This window comes from Podarcis melisellensis (assembly GCF_964234715.1).
Source record: "Podarcis melisellensis genome assembly, chromosome: 15".
Lineage (NCBI taxonomy): Eukaryota > Metazoa > Chordata > Lepidosauria > Squamata > Lacertidae > Podarcis > Podarcis melisellensis.
Window position 1 is genome coordinate 39,549,987 of NC_138532.1, and position 16,466 is coordinate 39,566,452.

The 16,466-nt window shown below is 45.2% G+C and overlaps 1 protein-coding gene across 4 annotated transcripts in view; it reads left to right on the forward strand.

The window, feature by feature from the left end:
* Nucleotides 1–16,466, forward strand: part of BCAS3 (BCAS3 microtubule associated cell migration factor) — a 454,578-nt gene that overhangs the window by 276,918 nt on the left and 161,194 nt on the right. The window lies entirely within an intron of this gene.

A 16,466-nucleotide genomic window follows, 5' to 3' on the forward strand; every position in this document is an offset into this window, starting at 1 on the left:
TCGAAGTTGACTTGGACTTCAAAAAAAAGAGAGGCCTGTTCTGTGTTTTTCATTGGGTGGCGGGGAAAGAAAAATAGCCTGGTATCATGGCCATGCGTATGAACTAGACATACCCTTTATTTTGCACCTCAGCACATCCACAAGCCTATTCAGCCCCCTTAAATGGACAATTATAACTGAATTTTCTACTTTCTCCCAGTTTATGACACTACTGATCTACAGTGGTACCTCGGGTTACATGTGCTTCAGGTTACACACTCCGCTAACCCAGAAATAGTGCTTCAGGTTAAGAACTTTGCTTCAGGATAAGAACAGAAATCGGGCTCCGGTGGCGCGGCAGCAGCAGGAGGCCCCATTAGCTAAAGTGGTGCTTCAGGTTAAGAACAGTTTCACGTTAAGAACAGACCTCCAGAATGAACTAAATACTTAACCCGACGTACCACTGTATTTATTTATTTATTTATTTATTTATTTATTTATTTATTTATTTATTTTGCAAGGTTTGTATACCACTTAAACCACAGAAGGAGCTGTGGCGGTAATGTGGCCTGGAGAAAGTCTTGAGGGCTATATAGAGAGACCTGGAGGGGCACATTCGGAGTTCCTCCTCCCCTGGCTTAGCAGTTATATGAGTGGGGATTTGAGCCTGAGTCTTGCCAGTGGTAGCCCAACACTCTTCTCCAAGGATGGGGAACCTGTAGCCCTCTGAACTCCAACTCCCATCAGCCCCAACTAGCTATTGCCAGTAGTTAGGGGTGCTGGGAGATGGAGTCCAATAACATCTGGAGAGCCACAGGTTCCCCATTCCTACTCTACTAAAGCACAGTGCCTCTTGATCATTTTGTAATAGCTGATAACTAATACCTAACAAGTAACTCCTTTTCATTCAAAGCTGGTGTCCCATCTCCCCCATTCTTACCTAATGCAAATAAAACCATCACCACCTTTATAGCCCTTGAGGCTAATTCCAAGCCAATCAAAAGTGGGCATGTGGAGGTGTTTTGTTTTGTTTTTGTTTTGAACAGCATTTGTAGGTACCTTGTGTGACCCGTCTTTTTATTCTCCACACCTGCCCTGGGAGACAAACCATTCATTAAATTGTAAAGGCTTTTTATATGAGTTTCTTGCAACACCAGGAGGCAACTGAAGCAGAAGGAATTCATGGAAGATCTCCAGAATTCATCCTCTACTGATGTGGCCTGCAGGAAGGGAAGAATTCTCCCGAATTCATATGCGGGGGGGGGGGGGGAGTCTGTGACTCTCTTGGCTGGAGTGCTGTGAATGTGGACCGGGCTAAGACTCATTCACTTCACCATTGGGGAGCTAAGCCCTCTTTCCTCTTATTACCTTTGAAAACGGTTCATTCAGAGTCAAATGCACATACATTTTTGTAGGAACTAGGAATGTCAAAGCATTCCATCAGAAACTGAAATGGCAGCAGAAATTGCTGCAATTCACATGTTTGCTGGAAACCAGGGACAGAAATCACGCAAGTGAATATGAGCAGTATTTACTATTGCTGGGGGGTGGGATGTTAGTCCACAAGCATCATTTAAATAATTGTGTTGCTTCCAGTATTGTTTTTGATGCTTCCCTTCCATTGAAATGCATTGAAATTAATTCCATTAGTTTTCGCTGTAGTGGATAGTGAGGTGAACAATGCAGTTTTTAGTGGAAGCTGAACTGCAGCAGAACAGAAACAGAGCTGATTGCAACAAATGCAGGTCAGGACAGACCACTTCACATCCTAGTCAGAACTAACCTTCACTTGCTGGCAGACCTTTCAGGCAACATCTATAAGCAGGATGCTAGAGTCTAGCTCACACCCACTTGCTCATAGATTCACATAGAAGAGGGAGAAATAGATGTATATCCCTTCACACTTGTGCCTCTCTGTGACAGGGAGCACCACCCAGACTAAAAGCAGCCCAAGGTTACACTTGCAAAGTCATCTCCACGACAATTTTGCAGATCCTGCATTTTCCAAAGGTATTGAGCCAGTTAAAGAGTGTAACCAATTTCAGTAGGGAATATATCTATACCAGGACTGAAGAACATGTAGTTGGACTACAGCTCCTCTCATCAATGTTGGCCATGCTGGGTGGAGCTCATAGGATGTCCAGCAACATCTAGAGCCGTGTTTTTCAATATCAGATGCCCAGACGTTGCTGGTCTGTGACCCCCATCAACCCAGACCTTTGGCTAAGCTGTCTGGGGGTGATGGGAATTGTAGTTCAACACCATCTGGGTATCCAAGGTTGAAGAACACTGATCTGAAGGGCCACAGCCTTCCTGCTTCTGAACTTGACCTATATAGACAGATAGGAGATGTGACTCTGTTATCACTCCAGTTCCACTGACTACTTGCTCACCTTATGAGCTGAAGATGCTTATGGGTCCTGGTTAGTACTTTAAAAGCTTGAGCCAGTTTTGGGATCAGGATCTCTTACTTGTTTGTTTTATAGGCTTATATTCCACCCAAAACAATTATTTAGGTAGATAATGCTACACAAACCATGTTGGGGCAGTGTTACCACTTTAACTGAGGGTTAAGCTATTTATCAAAAAAAGGTCTGTGTAAGCAGAAGAGTTTTAAACAGGTGCCTTAAGTAAGCAGTGCTTGCTTAAGAGTAATCTACAAGGAGTTCCACAGCCTTGACACAGGCACACTAAATGTCCTCAGTTTTGTAGAAGCAAGGCAAGCATCCGATGCCACCTTTAATAGTGCTTTTTGGTTGGGCAACCATATATGGGGCAAGGCAGTCTTTCAAGTAAGTAAAGGTTGGTGGGGGAAAATAATTATGAAGAAGAAGAAGAAGAGTTTGGATTTGATATCCCGCCTTTCACTCCCTTTAAGGAGTCTCAAAGCGGCTAACATTCTCCTTTCCCTTCCTCCCCCACAACAAACACTCTGTGAGGTAAGTGGGGCTGAGAGACTTCAAAGAAGTGTGACTGGCCCAAGGTCACCCAGCAGCTGCATGCGGAGGAGCGGAGACGCGAACCCGGTTCCCCAGATTGCGAGACTACCGCTCTTAACCACTACACCACACTGGCTCCTAATTTAATAGATTTACATCCCAACTTTTCTCTGAAGAGCATAGTTCTCTGTTCCAACCACCACTGCTACCATTTTGCTCTCATACCAACCCTCTAGATGAGAGAGAGTGACTGCTGGCACAGGGTCAATCAAGAAGCTTTGGGACTCAGCTGGGATTTGAATGTGGACCTCCCTGCCCTAGGCTAATACACTGGGCATTCCACTGCACCAGCTCTCAAAGGCCTCTGTATCCATGCCCAAGCCATGTGATTCAGTTCACAAGCCTAATTAACACTTTCTGAAACAATACATGAACCAGAACAGCCATCCTTTGAAATTCACACTTCTCTGAATTTTGCAATCCAGCCAAGTAGTGTGTGCAAAAAAAAAAAATGCATATACTAGGGTAAAGTGTATGTGTGAATGCATATATTGGTTAAATTAACACAAAAAGCATTACATTGGGGAAATCCTTTTGCAAAACTGTTCACTAGGCAAAATTGCATACAAAAATGTGTATATTAGGGGAAGCTTGCACTAAGATGCTAATGAATAAGCATCGGGACTTTTTAAAAAGAAAATAATAATAATCACAAGCTGATGTGGAAATGTGGAGAAGTGAACTTAAGGTTGGAAAAATGAGAAACTGAGAGAAACAAAAATTGACAGATCTGCCCAACACTCGCCTCCATCCCTGAGAGGGATGACTCGGTCCTCACTGATGAGAAGCCGTTCATGGTACTTGCAGTGTACTTGTCCACCCACTGCAAATACCCCCAGCTACTCCTTGGAGTCTGAACAAACCTCTTCTCAGAATTGCTTCCTGAAAAAAGCAGCAGCTTTGCTGCTTCCAGCCTCCCTGCTTTCTTCAGGGGCAGGGTGCACAGGTAAGTCTAGCTTTGTCTGTGCATTTGCTTTTTGGAGGCGGGGGGGGGGATTGCTCCCTGCGCACGAGGAAACTGCAGCCTCGCCCGTCAGAATTTATTTGCTGGCGACAGACGAGCGCGCGCAAACGTTTCGATGACTCCGGCTCGCCTCCTGCTTTCATTAGGTCGGGTGAGCCGATCCCAGATGGCGTTATGGAAATCGGCAAATGAAAACCATATTGATCGGCCTTGTGAACTAATGCGAAAAAGCTGCTCCGAAGGGGAAAAGGTGGAGAGGCGTGTGTGCTCCACTGTTCAACCCGATAGCCCCTTGTTAAGGCCTTTAATCATTTATTAATGTAAACCCACTCCTTCCCTTTCTCCTCCATTCCCTTTTCCTTTCCACTCAAATTACCACAGCCATAGAGCATCCTGTTCCATTTATCTTTTAATGTTTCCTTTATTTAATTTATTTTTAAGTTACATGTTAAATTTTATTACAATGGCAAGTGTGTGTCCTCTCTGAATCTTTCTTTCTTTCTTTCTTTCTTTCTTTCTTTCTTTCTTTCTTTCTTTCTTTCTTTCTTTCTTTCTTTCTTTTCCCCTTCTCCCTTCTGAAGGGCAGCTTCAAATGACTTGAGATTTTACATATGTGTTTGTTGCATTCATCTGAAATGTTAGGGCCCCTGACCTTTTCCTGCTACAAACCTGTACAGAATTTCAAAGAACTTCATTGCAGAATTGAACCATAGCCTTTTTGAGCAAACTTAAATTTCTGTTGTGTGATTGAATCCCTTCTGCAAAATACTGATGGGCTGGAAGTGGCCTAGGTTATCGTGAGGGGGTGCATTCCGCAGGGTGATTGACTAACTCTGCAAAAGAAGGTACTCCTTTTTGTCCTGCCCAGCAATATTGGGCTGATCTATCTATAACAGAGAGAGTAATAGCATCTTGTCCTAAATGGGGCTCTTGCAAAGATTATGCGGAATGTATGTAAGCCAATTGGAGTTGTGTAAATAGAAAACAAAATAAAATACCCTGGTGTGTCCAGAGTGGAGCCTGACCTATGATCCGATGGAATTTGGGGATTTGGAGAAGGACCATAGCTCCGTGGTGGAGCATCTGCTTTGCATGCAGAAGGTCCCATGTTCACGCCTCAGCATCTCCAGGTAGGGCTGGGAGAAACACCCCACCTGAAGCCTTGGTGAGATGCTTCCAATCAGTGTAAACAGTTCTGAGCTAGATGGATTAATGGACCTACTTGGTATAAGGCAACATAACAATCCTTTTGTGTGTGGGGGGGGGGTCAGGCTTAGAGAGAATGGCTGGACCATAGTCCACCCAGCAAGCTTTGTGGCCAAACCCTCCCCAGTCTTATCCCAACACTCTCTAATCACCACACTGATGTGGAAGTGAGGTTCCCTTCACTCTGCTGCCATTGACTTCCCAGTAAAAGTGTGCTTGGGGGATCCTGTTGTGTAATTGTGGTTCCAGATTTTTTTTGGGGGGGGATGGACGGACGGACAGGTAGTCCCAAGGGCAGGCCCCCAAAGATGTGCCTGATGATCTGTTTCAAAAATATGTGGATGAAACATATTCTTTCTTTCCGTTTCCTTGAACACTCATGTCCAAGTCCACCCCCCTACTCTGCCTTCCACCTACCCACCCCACTAGGGTTTGTGTTGTGATCCAACCTTTCTGTTCCCTTCCAAAGGCTCCAAACATCAAACAGTATATAAATTACAGCCAGAAATCCTCTCTGTGACAGCCAAGTGGGTCTTATTTGTGACCAAAGAGCACAGCATAAGGAACAGCAAGAAGACTATGAAGAGCTCTCTCTCTCTCTCTCTCTCTCTCTCTCTCTCTCTCTCTCTCTCTCTCTCTCTCCATCTCTTCTCCCCCCCCCCCCCCGCCCCCGTTCCCACTGGGAGTGTTGTTTATAGAGCATTATAATTTATAACTGAAGAGAGTGGATTTAATTTCAATGGAGGGGGCTCGCCAGCAGGGCGCCGGCCGGCAATCATATGAATCAGCAAGCTGCAAACGCTATTGAATGGAAAGTATTCTCGCTGGCCACAAACGGACAGTGTTTCTCCTGAAACAGCTCCCTCGGTGCAGGAGGATGCTGCCGTCGTTCATCTATTTTACATATCGTACTCCTGTTTTAATTCTGCTGTTTTCTTAAAAGCATTTCTCCCTTTGTTGCCACTCTGAAGCATCTCCTTTCCCCTCTCCATCGCCGTGTCCACCCCTTCTTTCTTTTAATTTCCTTATTTCCTAACCTAACATTAGAAACTAATTATATCGCTGGACTTGTAGATATTCCAATCTGCTTCCCTCCTCCCCGATTCCCCTCTTTTTCTTTTGACACATGGTGCGTTGTTGAGGGTTTCTCCAAACTCCCCCCCCCCGCTCCACCCTAAATCCTTTCATCATCTGATCTTGTGTACAGCAACTTTGTATGGCAACTGAAGTTAAAACATGCAAACAAGACTGTGATCGTCCATTAGCATTAATATTGTAAAATAGCAGTCAGATTCAATCACAGGAAGTTTTATTTAATCATGGATGTTTTGTGGAGTCTGGTGCATTTCTTAAGCACAAATGGGACTGGCAGAGATGTGGGGGGAGTTGAGGAGCTGTATGCTGGAGAAACCTTCAAAACTTTTGCTCGTTTTGAAATACGACCAAGTGGAGACTTTGAACAACTTAGGTATAGCAGCTGTTCAGAGTTGCGCACAAAATACTTTGATCCAGGTCAGGGGAATCATGGGAACTATAGTCTGTTAAGATCACTGGGAATCTGCAGCTCTGTGAGGGTGCACAGCACAATTCCCAGAATTCTTTGGGGGAAGTCATGTGCTTTCAATGTGCAGATCTACCTGCAACTGCCCATCACCCTTGACTATTGGTCATGTTGGCTGGGGCTAATGGGAATTAGATTTTGTGGAAGGAAGAGAAAATGTGTTTCAGTTCACGTTCTAATGCAAACACGACTCAATGTGAAGCACACCCAACTTCTGACATTCAGACTCCTTTCAATTTTATGTACACTCCTCCAATTCCCCCCTCAAATGTGTGAATTAAGGGAGAGTGGTCAGAAGAATACATACATTCGTGAAAATAGCATTAAAAATACATGTGAGTGGGATTTGCTTACAAAAATATTACGTTGGACAAAATTGCATAGAAAATAGTGCATATTAGGAGAGATGTGTCCTAAAATGCTGGTGAATTTTCAGGAGGACATAAATAAATATATATATATATATATTTGCAAACCAATGTGGAGAACTAAACTTAAGGCTGGAACAATAAGAAACTGATTTTGAGAGATTTGTCACAGGGCCTGTCATCCTTCCAAGCCAGCCATCCTAATCATCTCACCCTCCCAGTAAGTTTTGCCCAGCCCCGTAGCTCATTCAGCTGTTGCACCCTCTCTCCATTTCAGAAAGTGCAATTAAAAATATATTGTGCATATTAGAGGATATGCATATTAGGGGAGAATGTGCGTAAAATGCATAGATTAGTAAAAACAGCAAACAAAAAATTAAGGGAGGGTTCCTTACAAAAACGTGTATACTGCACAGTAAAGGTAAAGGTAAAGGTACCCCTGCCCTTATGGGCCAGTCGTGTCCGACTCTAGGGTTGTGCGCCCATCTCACTTAAGAGGCCGGGGGCCAGCGCTGTCCGGAGACACTTCCGGGTCACGTGGCCAGCGTGACAAAGCTGCTCTGGCGAGCCAGCGCAGCACACGGAAACACCGTTTACCTTCCCGCTATAAAGCGGTACCTATTTATCTACTTGCACTTAGGGGTGCTTTTGAACTGCTAGGTGGGCAGGAGCTGGGACTGAAAGACGGGAGCTCACCCCGCCGTGGGGATTCGAACCGCCAACCATGCGATCGGTAAGCCCTAGGCACTAAGGTTTTACCCACAGCGCCACCCGCGTCCCTTGGATACTGCACAGTATTGCATAGAAATTCTATATATTTTTCTATTTTAGGAGTAACTAATTTAACTGTACAATTGTGCAGGGGGAGCTTTTGCTTTAGATCTTGGGAGATTGCTATGGTACTGCTCTATAAGAGGGGTGGAAAACCTCAGGCTTGGGAGGGTCTCAAATATGACCCTCCAGCTCTCCCTTTCTGGCCCTCAGGCTCTTCCCAGGATACATCTCTTCTCCTCAGGCCACACCACTCACCAACTATATTTCACACCCTCCTAGAGGGTTTTTGCCTACCTATGTGTCTTTATACGCTGATCCTGGATGGAAGATAGAGAGGTGTGTGTATATGTGTGCGTGTTCAGCAAGTTTACATTCATTGCTGCACCTACTTTTAGCACTGGCCCCACCCACCCCTGGCATGTGGCTCCCAAAGGATTGCCCAGATGGGAATGCAGATCTCTACACAACTTGGTGTATGCAAAATTCAGTTATAGAAAGGTGGCAGAATCCATTCACAGAATCCATTCTCTTGTGCTTTGGCGTTATTGTAACTGGAACAACACAGCTACAAAAATTGGAATGGTATAAGATGCTGTAAATGAGTATGATGATTGCCACATATCGAGAACAAGAAAGATGCAAACCACCCATGCTTTTTTAAAAAGAGGAGCTGCACTGTTGCATTACCCGCTTAAAGACTGGAATTAATTCAGAAAGGCTGTGTTCTGAATTTTTATTTTTATTTTATTTTATTAAGCTGAATTTTATAAGGTGGCTTATGACTGTGTAGCACCACTTCAAGTTACAAATGCACATGCGCTTGTGGTAAACCTCACTCAGTTTATTGGTTGGCTTTGATGAAACTCAGCAGCGCAGCAGCATTGCAATGTGTTCGCACCAACATGCACCCAGCTAAACGTATGAGTATTTGTAGAGCCATCAGCATAGGCTGAGATAACACACACAGACCCTGCTTTCAATCTAAGATGGGGTGGAGAATCTTAAGGCCTCTCTGTCTGGTCCTCGAGACTCTTCCCCAGGCCACACCCACTCTCCTTAGGCCACACCCATCACTGGCCCTTCTGCACACACCCCTTGAATGTTTTTGCTTGGCTGGAATTTGTCCTGGAACTATGATAATGCCTCTTGCTTGCCCGTAAGGAAGATAGAGAGAGGCATGCATTGAAACTAGCCTACCATACAAAGGTAAAAATTGCATTCATGACTATGCCCCCTTTCACCTGTGGCCTCACCCACCACTGGCAGGTTGCGCCCCCCCCCTAAAAAAGTTGCCCAGATGGCCCTCAGGTTGAAAAAGCTTCTGCACCCATTATCCAATAAATCAGGATCGTCACGAGGGGCAAGGAGTGGCAAGAGAGCTGTTTGAGAAAGCCAGAATGACGAGCTGGATTTTTGTCAGGGGTTTAAATGCCCTGGTGGCAAGAGCAAATGGGTAAAGGTAAAGGGACCCTTGACTGTTAAGTCCAGTCGCGGACGACTCTGAGGTTGCAGCGCTCATCTCACTTTACTGGCCGTGGGAGCCGGCATTTGTCCTCAGACAGCTTCCGGGTCATGTGGCCAGCATGACTAAGCCGATTCTGGCAAACCAGAGCAGTGCATGGAAACGCAAATGGGTACCAGGAACTAAAGAATTCCCCAGGAATAGAGCAGTGGAAGGATGCCTTCGTTTGGAAATTGAGATTTTTGAAATGAAGCATGAAATTTGGACGGGTGAGAAGGAAATCTATAAACTCATCTCCTCCCGATCCATTTTTTTATAACCAAAGAAGATTGACATTATGAGGGGTCCTCCCCTCGTTGTCTGCTCAAAATCGTGACCTCCCCCCCCCAACAGGGGTCTGTTTCAGTCCCTGCTCCCTGCACTTGCTTCAGTTTTGATGTGCTCTGGCAGCTGAGCAAGGCTAATAAACCGAGAGAGGGCCAGCTGGCTGAAAGGGACAAATTCAAATCTTCTGACCTGCAAAAGTAACATGATGCCCATATTTCTTCATTTAGCATAATTAATACATTGTATTTCCACTGAGTTTGATAAACTAACACACGGACCTCTTCCCCTCTCCACCACCAGCACCATTTCTCCTTTCCCCTTCTCCCTGGTGGCCTCTCAAGTAATGAATCCTGGAGATCTAGTGTTTAAATGCTTTTAAGACCTAACAGGAAATATTGTGTCTTAATAAAGCTAAGATCCAAAGTCCCAGTTGGGCCACTGCGAGCGAGGCAAAGGGTTGTCTCCGAGGTGGCATGGCACATTTTGGGACCGCTGCCCAGTCAGACCCTTCAAATTCTCATGAATATGTTATGTGCACAATCAATGGAGATGTGTTAAGCATTATATAGCTGGGTTTCCCTTGACAGAGTCTCTTGTTGTGTAAAGAGACAGCATTGTCTTGGAGGGCTCTGGGACTTGAACTGGGAGCCTTGGGGTCAGGAATCTGGCCCAGAGAGCTACCTAGATTATCTGTGGTCAGGCTACAGTGCCTTCTTTTGGCACAGGAGGGAAGAGAAGGTTCCACATCAGTCCCTGTAATTGGCATGAGGACTGCCAGGTCTCCTCAGGCTCTGAGCTGGGAGGGGACTCAGAGGTGACACCTTGCAGGTTCGAGGTGGAGCCTGATGGGGCAGAGGATGGCATTTGGCAAGGGCCTACAAATGCACTTGCCGACTCACCAATGGCAATCTGGCAAGGGCAACATCAGGGAGATACCCTGCTTTTGTCAGGAGATGTGGAGAGGACCTTCCTGATGCCACGTTGAGCCTCAGTACTTTTCCGGTGTCTTTCAGCTGCAGCTTAACTAGGATGGCCCCAGCCTGCCCACCTTTTTGCTTTAAGGATGGACATCATCCTTGAAATTTGGGTGCAGAGTTGCCCAAATTTGCCTAGATTAGAAGCAGTTCCCAACTTTATCAAGCTACCCTTTAATACAAGGGCAGGGAAATGTAGGCCCTCCAAATGCTGCTGGACTACATCTCCCATCAACCCCAACCAGCATGGCTCATGGGAGTTATAGTCCAACAACATCTGGAGGGCCAAAGGTTCCACACTCCTGCTATAATAGGAGGTGCCTGGAGGGCATTTCAGTCATTGTGCCAGTTGATGTGGACCTTCATGGCTGGGATTTGAGATGCCGTGCTCCGAATCAGCACCAGGATTAGAACAAAGTATGTGCCTTGAATTGCAACCAGAACCACATTGGAAGCTGGTGAAGATCTTTTAACATGTTTGAGCAAAGATTGAAGTAACTGCCATCGTTTGAACCAATTGAACAGGGATGGAGGGTCTTTTTGCCCCATGAGCCTGAGATTCACCACCCCTGCAGTTGAAGTTGTTAAATAGTTTCCAAGGGCAGCCCCATGCACAATACATGGCAGTAATCAAGTCACTTAAGGCAGAGGACCAACTTGCAAGCGATTTCCTATGACTTAGAAGGCTTATCTCTTGCACACATCTAGAGAAGTATTGGTGGGGGTGGTGAAGGGAAACCAATGCTAGTAATACCTTGGTACATATTAATCTTTCCATTATGCTCTCGGTTCTTCTGTGTGAGCCCCTGCATTCCACTGTCTCTTCGTTCAGTAATTTAATTAGGATGGCGACTTGGAGATCTTGCAGCCGATTAGAGGCCGTGACTTGCTTGAGAGATCAAGAAAGCAAATTGATAAATGTCAGAGCAAAGGTGGGCTGTGTGGGAAGAGAGAAGGGGAGGCAGCCCTATGCCTTTGGCTCTGAATGAGTGATCAAGGTCAGCTCTGGTTTGTTAACATATTCAGGGACCCCAGTTCATTATAAATAGCACCCTGGTGGTTTGCCTTTGCCCCTGAAGATCACGGTTGAGATTTACCAGTGAGCCTTCTTTGTAGCTGGCTGGAGATGGGAGAGAGGAAGCACTCCTTAAAAACCTAGAAATCAAACTCTTCTGTATTGAATATCTTAAAAAGGCAATTTGTGTTTTCCCAGGGCTGGGCTGGCCCAATATATTTTGCCACCTGAGGCAGAGGATGAGATGGCGCCCGCTCTATTCCACACTGGTAGCTGAATCTTAGTTGAGCACTAGTGATTGGATGCTGTGCATTTAGGGACATCAATCTAGGCTAAGAAGAGGAAGGGGAAGCGAAGAGGGATGCACAGCTTCAACATCTCACTGTCATTGCCCACCCCCTCTACCTCTCTCTGACTAATGGTAGGACTGCCCCAGATATATATTGAATCATCAGGATCTCTTGTCCTAGCAGCACACCTCTGCCTACTTTGGGTATATCGTACTCTGATTGGATATAAAGTGGAGAAATCTTCTATGGGGCAGTTCTTCAGAATCTTCTGTCTGCTCTTGCCCGGCTCCTGTTCATAACAATGGGGCTCGCTCAGGAGGAGAACCGAGTAAGATTATCTCCAATGGGTCAAATCAAATAATCATGTGTACCAAGAGTGAATTCTGTTCTCTTAAGTGATGGCCCTCATTAGGTTGGCCACAGCATCATTGCAAAAGTGAACCGTGATGTGCCTAAAATGTGCATGTGCTAATTTATGTGTATAAGCCCAAATTTTAGAAAGAATTGCTTTAATTCCCCTAGTGGGGAAGACCATGAGCAGCTAACCTGTGTGGCTGCTCAGTCTCCAGTCAAGGTGCTAAGCGTTGATGAGGGAACATCAACACTTTTCACTGCTCTTTCTTTTTCTGCTTCTTATCTTTAAAATGGACTTGGACCTGTCTGTCCTTCGACTAAAGCAGAGGAGGCTAACCTGTGGCTCTCAGTAGGTTTTAGGACTTCCAACTCCCATCAGCCCCAGCCAGCATGACCTATGAAGTCTGGGGTGATAGAGTCCAGCAGCATCTGGAGGCCTGCAGGTGTAGTCATCCCTGAAATAGAGGACAGTCCTTTGTAAAGTAGGACATGAGACCACCTTAGAATCTATCCCAAAAGGGCACCATCCATAATCAAGAAGGAAGTGGCAGCAGGCTTAGGGAAATCTCAGGCCTTGAAAAAGTACATACAAAAAAACCTTTAGAAAAAAGAGGTCCCTTATAGGGATAGAGGAGTAATTTGGTATCATCAGGAGTTTAATATGAATCTATCTTATTTGCAATTTTCAAAGTCATGGGTGAAGCAAATCATAGCTCTCCTTCAACATATACTTCTCCAGGTTTTGCGTTGTGGTTCTCCAACCAAATAATATGTATGACGATGTGAATGTTTGAGGGAAAGCATGCCTAAAATTGCATATATTTCTGAAAGCAGCTTATTAAAAGAGCATTGTATTAGGGCAAAAAATTCTTGTAAAAAATGTATCTTAGACAGAATTGCATACAAATTGTGTATATTAGGAGAAATTTGCACTGAAGTGCTGGCTAATTTTCATGAAGACTTCTTTAAATAATAAAAAGGCAAACTCATGCAGAAATGAGAAGAATGGAATTCAAAACAGAAACAATGAGAAACTGAGAGAAGCCAAAATGGAGAGATTTGTCTCATGGCCCATGTCACATGACTCCAGCCCTCTCAGCCTTAATCAACCCACCCTCCCAATATGCTTCACCCTTTGCCCAGTAGCTCATTATCTCATTTGCAGCCATTGCAGCCTGCTCCCCACATCAGAAAGTGCCATTCAAACCTCTTTGCTGCTGTAGCTTTTTTTCATAGGCCCCAGTTCCTTGACATGAAGTTAAGCTGGTGTCAAGCCCCTTCTCCTATCAGGAAGTGTCTTCCAGAAAGACTTTCTTAAGTCCTCCCCCCCCCCCCTTGAAGTGAAGCTGCAAATCGCTTTGAGGTGAATGTGTGTGTTTTTTGTTTTGTTTTTTTCAAAAATCTAGAACAAAAGAGTTTTTCCTTACAACAGCTGTGCAGTTTTATTAAAAATTTAGAGAAATCTTATGTGTCTAATCCTTTGAGCGGATGTGTAATTACTTGGCGAGGGCGCTTACACATGGATAACCTAGCTGTACTGTGAGACAAGATTCTTATGTTTAATTTAAAGGACCGGAGCTTCTGCTGTGGTGGAGATTATCAACACCAAGCCCTAAGAAAAGAACGCACAGCCCAAACCAACCGCTCTGCGTTTTCATTTGTTGCACAGATGTTCGGGGCCATCTGACGAGCAGATAGCGGAGTTGCCGAGAACGGCAAACGGGCAGGAGATGTGCAAGAGAGATGTGAACATCAGCTTTGTATTCAGTGGGTTTTTTCATTTGCTTCTGGGGTTGGGGTTTGTGTCTCTCCTGATTTCTGGATATGACTTGTCTCCTTTCTGCTCCAGATTAGCATGGCTACTCTCTCTGTTAAGCTGCATCCCTTACTCAAGGGTGTGAGAATAAGACGATCCGTGGCTACTAGGCACAATGTCTGTGTTCTACCTCCACTGTCAGAGGCCGTATGTCTTTGAATTCCAGTTGCTGGGCATCACAGATGGGGTGAGTGCTATTGCTCTCACGTCTCGTGTGCAGGCTTCCCATCAGGACATCTGGTTGGCCACTTTGAGACCAGGATGCCAGACTAGGTGGGCCTTTGGCCTGATCCAGCTGCAGGGGTCTTCAGGTGTTCCTAAGTGTTGGTGCTTCTAGAATGCAGGGCATGGGAAACATATCATGCGTTCATGGAGACCCAATTTGTACCTTCCTTCCATAGAAAGGCTAGCCATCGTTGTGATTTCCCAAATGCATGGAGTGAGATCCTTCAGATTTGCTTTGGCACCTAAGCCTTAGATGTAGTGAAATTGCTCACCAGTGAAGGTTTCAGTGGAAAGACACAGAGAGATCGGATGAGTACCAAGCAAGCCTCGTGTGATGGAATCAATGGAATCATTGGCAGCGCCACCAGCCTTTTACCATGTCACCTCCATGGAGAAAATTTTGACATGCAGATGAACGAGACCCTTGTGTAGATGGGTCATCATCCATCTCCTGGCACTCAAGTTCACTGGACGCCGCAGAACGGGGCAATGCTTAGCTCTGCCTCCAGGCTCCTTGATGTTGCTTTCTGGAACTTCTTTAACTAACAGGAGGTGCAATGCTGTGACCCCCTTCAATCAGGGCTGGGCAACTTTTTTGTTTTGTTGTGGACTACATTCCCTTGGAAGTAAGCTGCTGGGAGCAGAGCAGGCAGAGCTAGAAGTGTGTGGGGCCACCTCTTTTCTTTCTCTCTGCTGCCCCTTCTCTCTCTTTCTCTTCCCCCTAACCAGCTAGATGCCAAGAGATAGTTCACTATTTTAGTCTTGCAGGTGGCCTTTTAAATTAGTTAAGCACCCCATGAAAATAGACCAGGGGTGCAGATTCCCCCTACCTTAACCCACCTTGGATAGACAGAGATCTCTGAAAACGATATTCAGCCAGGATCATTGGAGGAAGGTGGGAATAAATCTTCCTGGCATAGATGGGAATTTCCCCAGGAAGCCCCTACAGAAGGTGAAGGGGCAGGTGCCTTGACAGTCGCAAGAATCTTCTCTCGTCTTTAATAGTGTGACTTCTTCTCTTTGAGTACAATCCTAGGTCTTGCAGTGGCCTCATCACACTGGCTCTTGTGAGATATGTTACCTACTCCTTAGGTCTCACTGCCTGCTGATAATTGCTGTCTAGGCTGGAAGGTATGGAGAAGCAGGAAGTTGCATCCGTAGCCCAGTGACAAAAGGTACTCCTGTATGTAACAGGTATATATATATGTACCAGGCTTGGCCAGTTGTCAAGAGTCTTGATACTGCCTGCTAATCACGGAGGCCGATGTTGCGCAATGTTATTCCCTTCTGTGCTTGAAGAGGGCTCTGGTCCCAAATGATCCCAAGTACTGTAACTGAAGATGACGTTGGACTCCCATCAGCCCCTAGCAGCACAACTGATGATCAGGGATAGTGGAAGTTGGAGCCCAGCACTATTTATTTAATTAATTTATGCTTACATTCCTTTTTTTGCTTTTTGCTTTTTTTGCGCTCCCTCCCTTTTTTCAGGCAATTGCCCACTGAAAGCAGCTTAAAAACATAAAACAGCGAGAGATAAAGAAAGCAATAATACAAAATTTTAAGCTTAAAAAGACAGCATCTCTCCAAAACTTGAAGCATACCGGGGTGGGGAAGGCTCCATAAGCCATTGGCCCAGAGGGTCCCAGATCAGGAATCTGGAACTTGTTTCACGGGGTTCAGATCCCACAGGGACAGCATTAAATGGTGCGCTTTGATCAGATTGCTACCAGCGATTGGGCCCAAACAACCCAGTTCCTTTAATAGGACCATTATTATGATCTGCATCTGATCACTGGAATGCTGATCTATTTCTTTTGCGTTTGGGCAAACAAGCCATAAACTTGGTGAATTAAATAAGCACTGGGCGTGAAGAAGCAAATGTTATTGGGGGAGGGGGAGGGAGACGGAGAAAAATCAAGACCACACTATGTAGCTGGACAGATGTGTTGAGCAGCTTAGCTCTTTGTTGAGTCCAACGCTTGCAAATAAAAATGTCTCAGTTGTAAGAAATTAAAGACAAAACATGCTGTTAGATTATAGGGAAAGGGAGGAGGAACGAGGCTGGTATTTAAGCCATGCCATTAATTGTTTTGAGGGTTGTTTTAATGTATGTGTATATATCTATTAAAAGGGTCCTTTAGCCCTCGAGCAA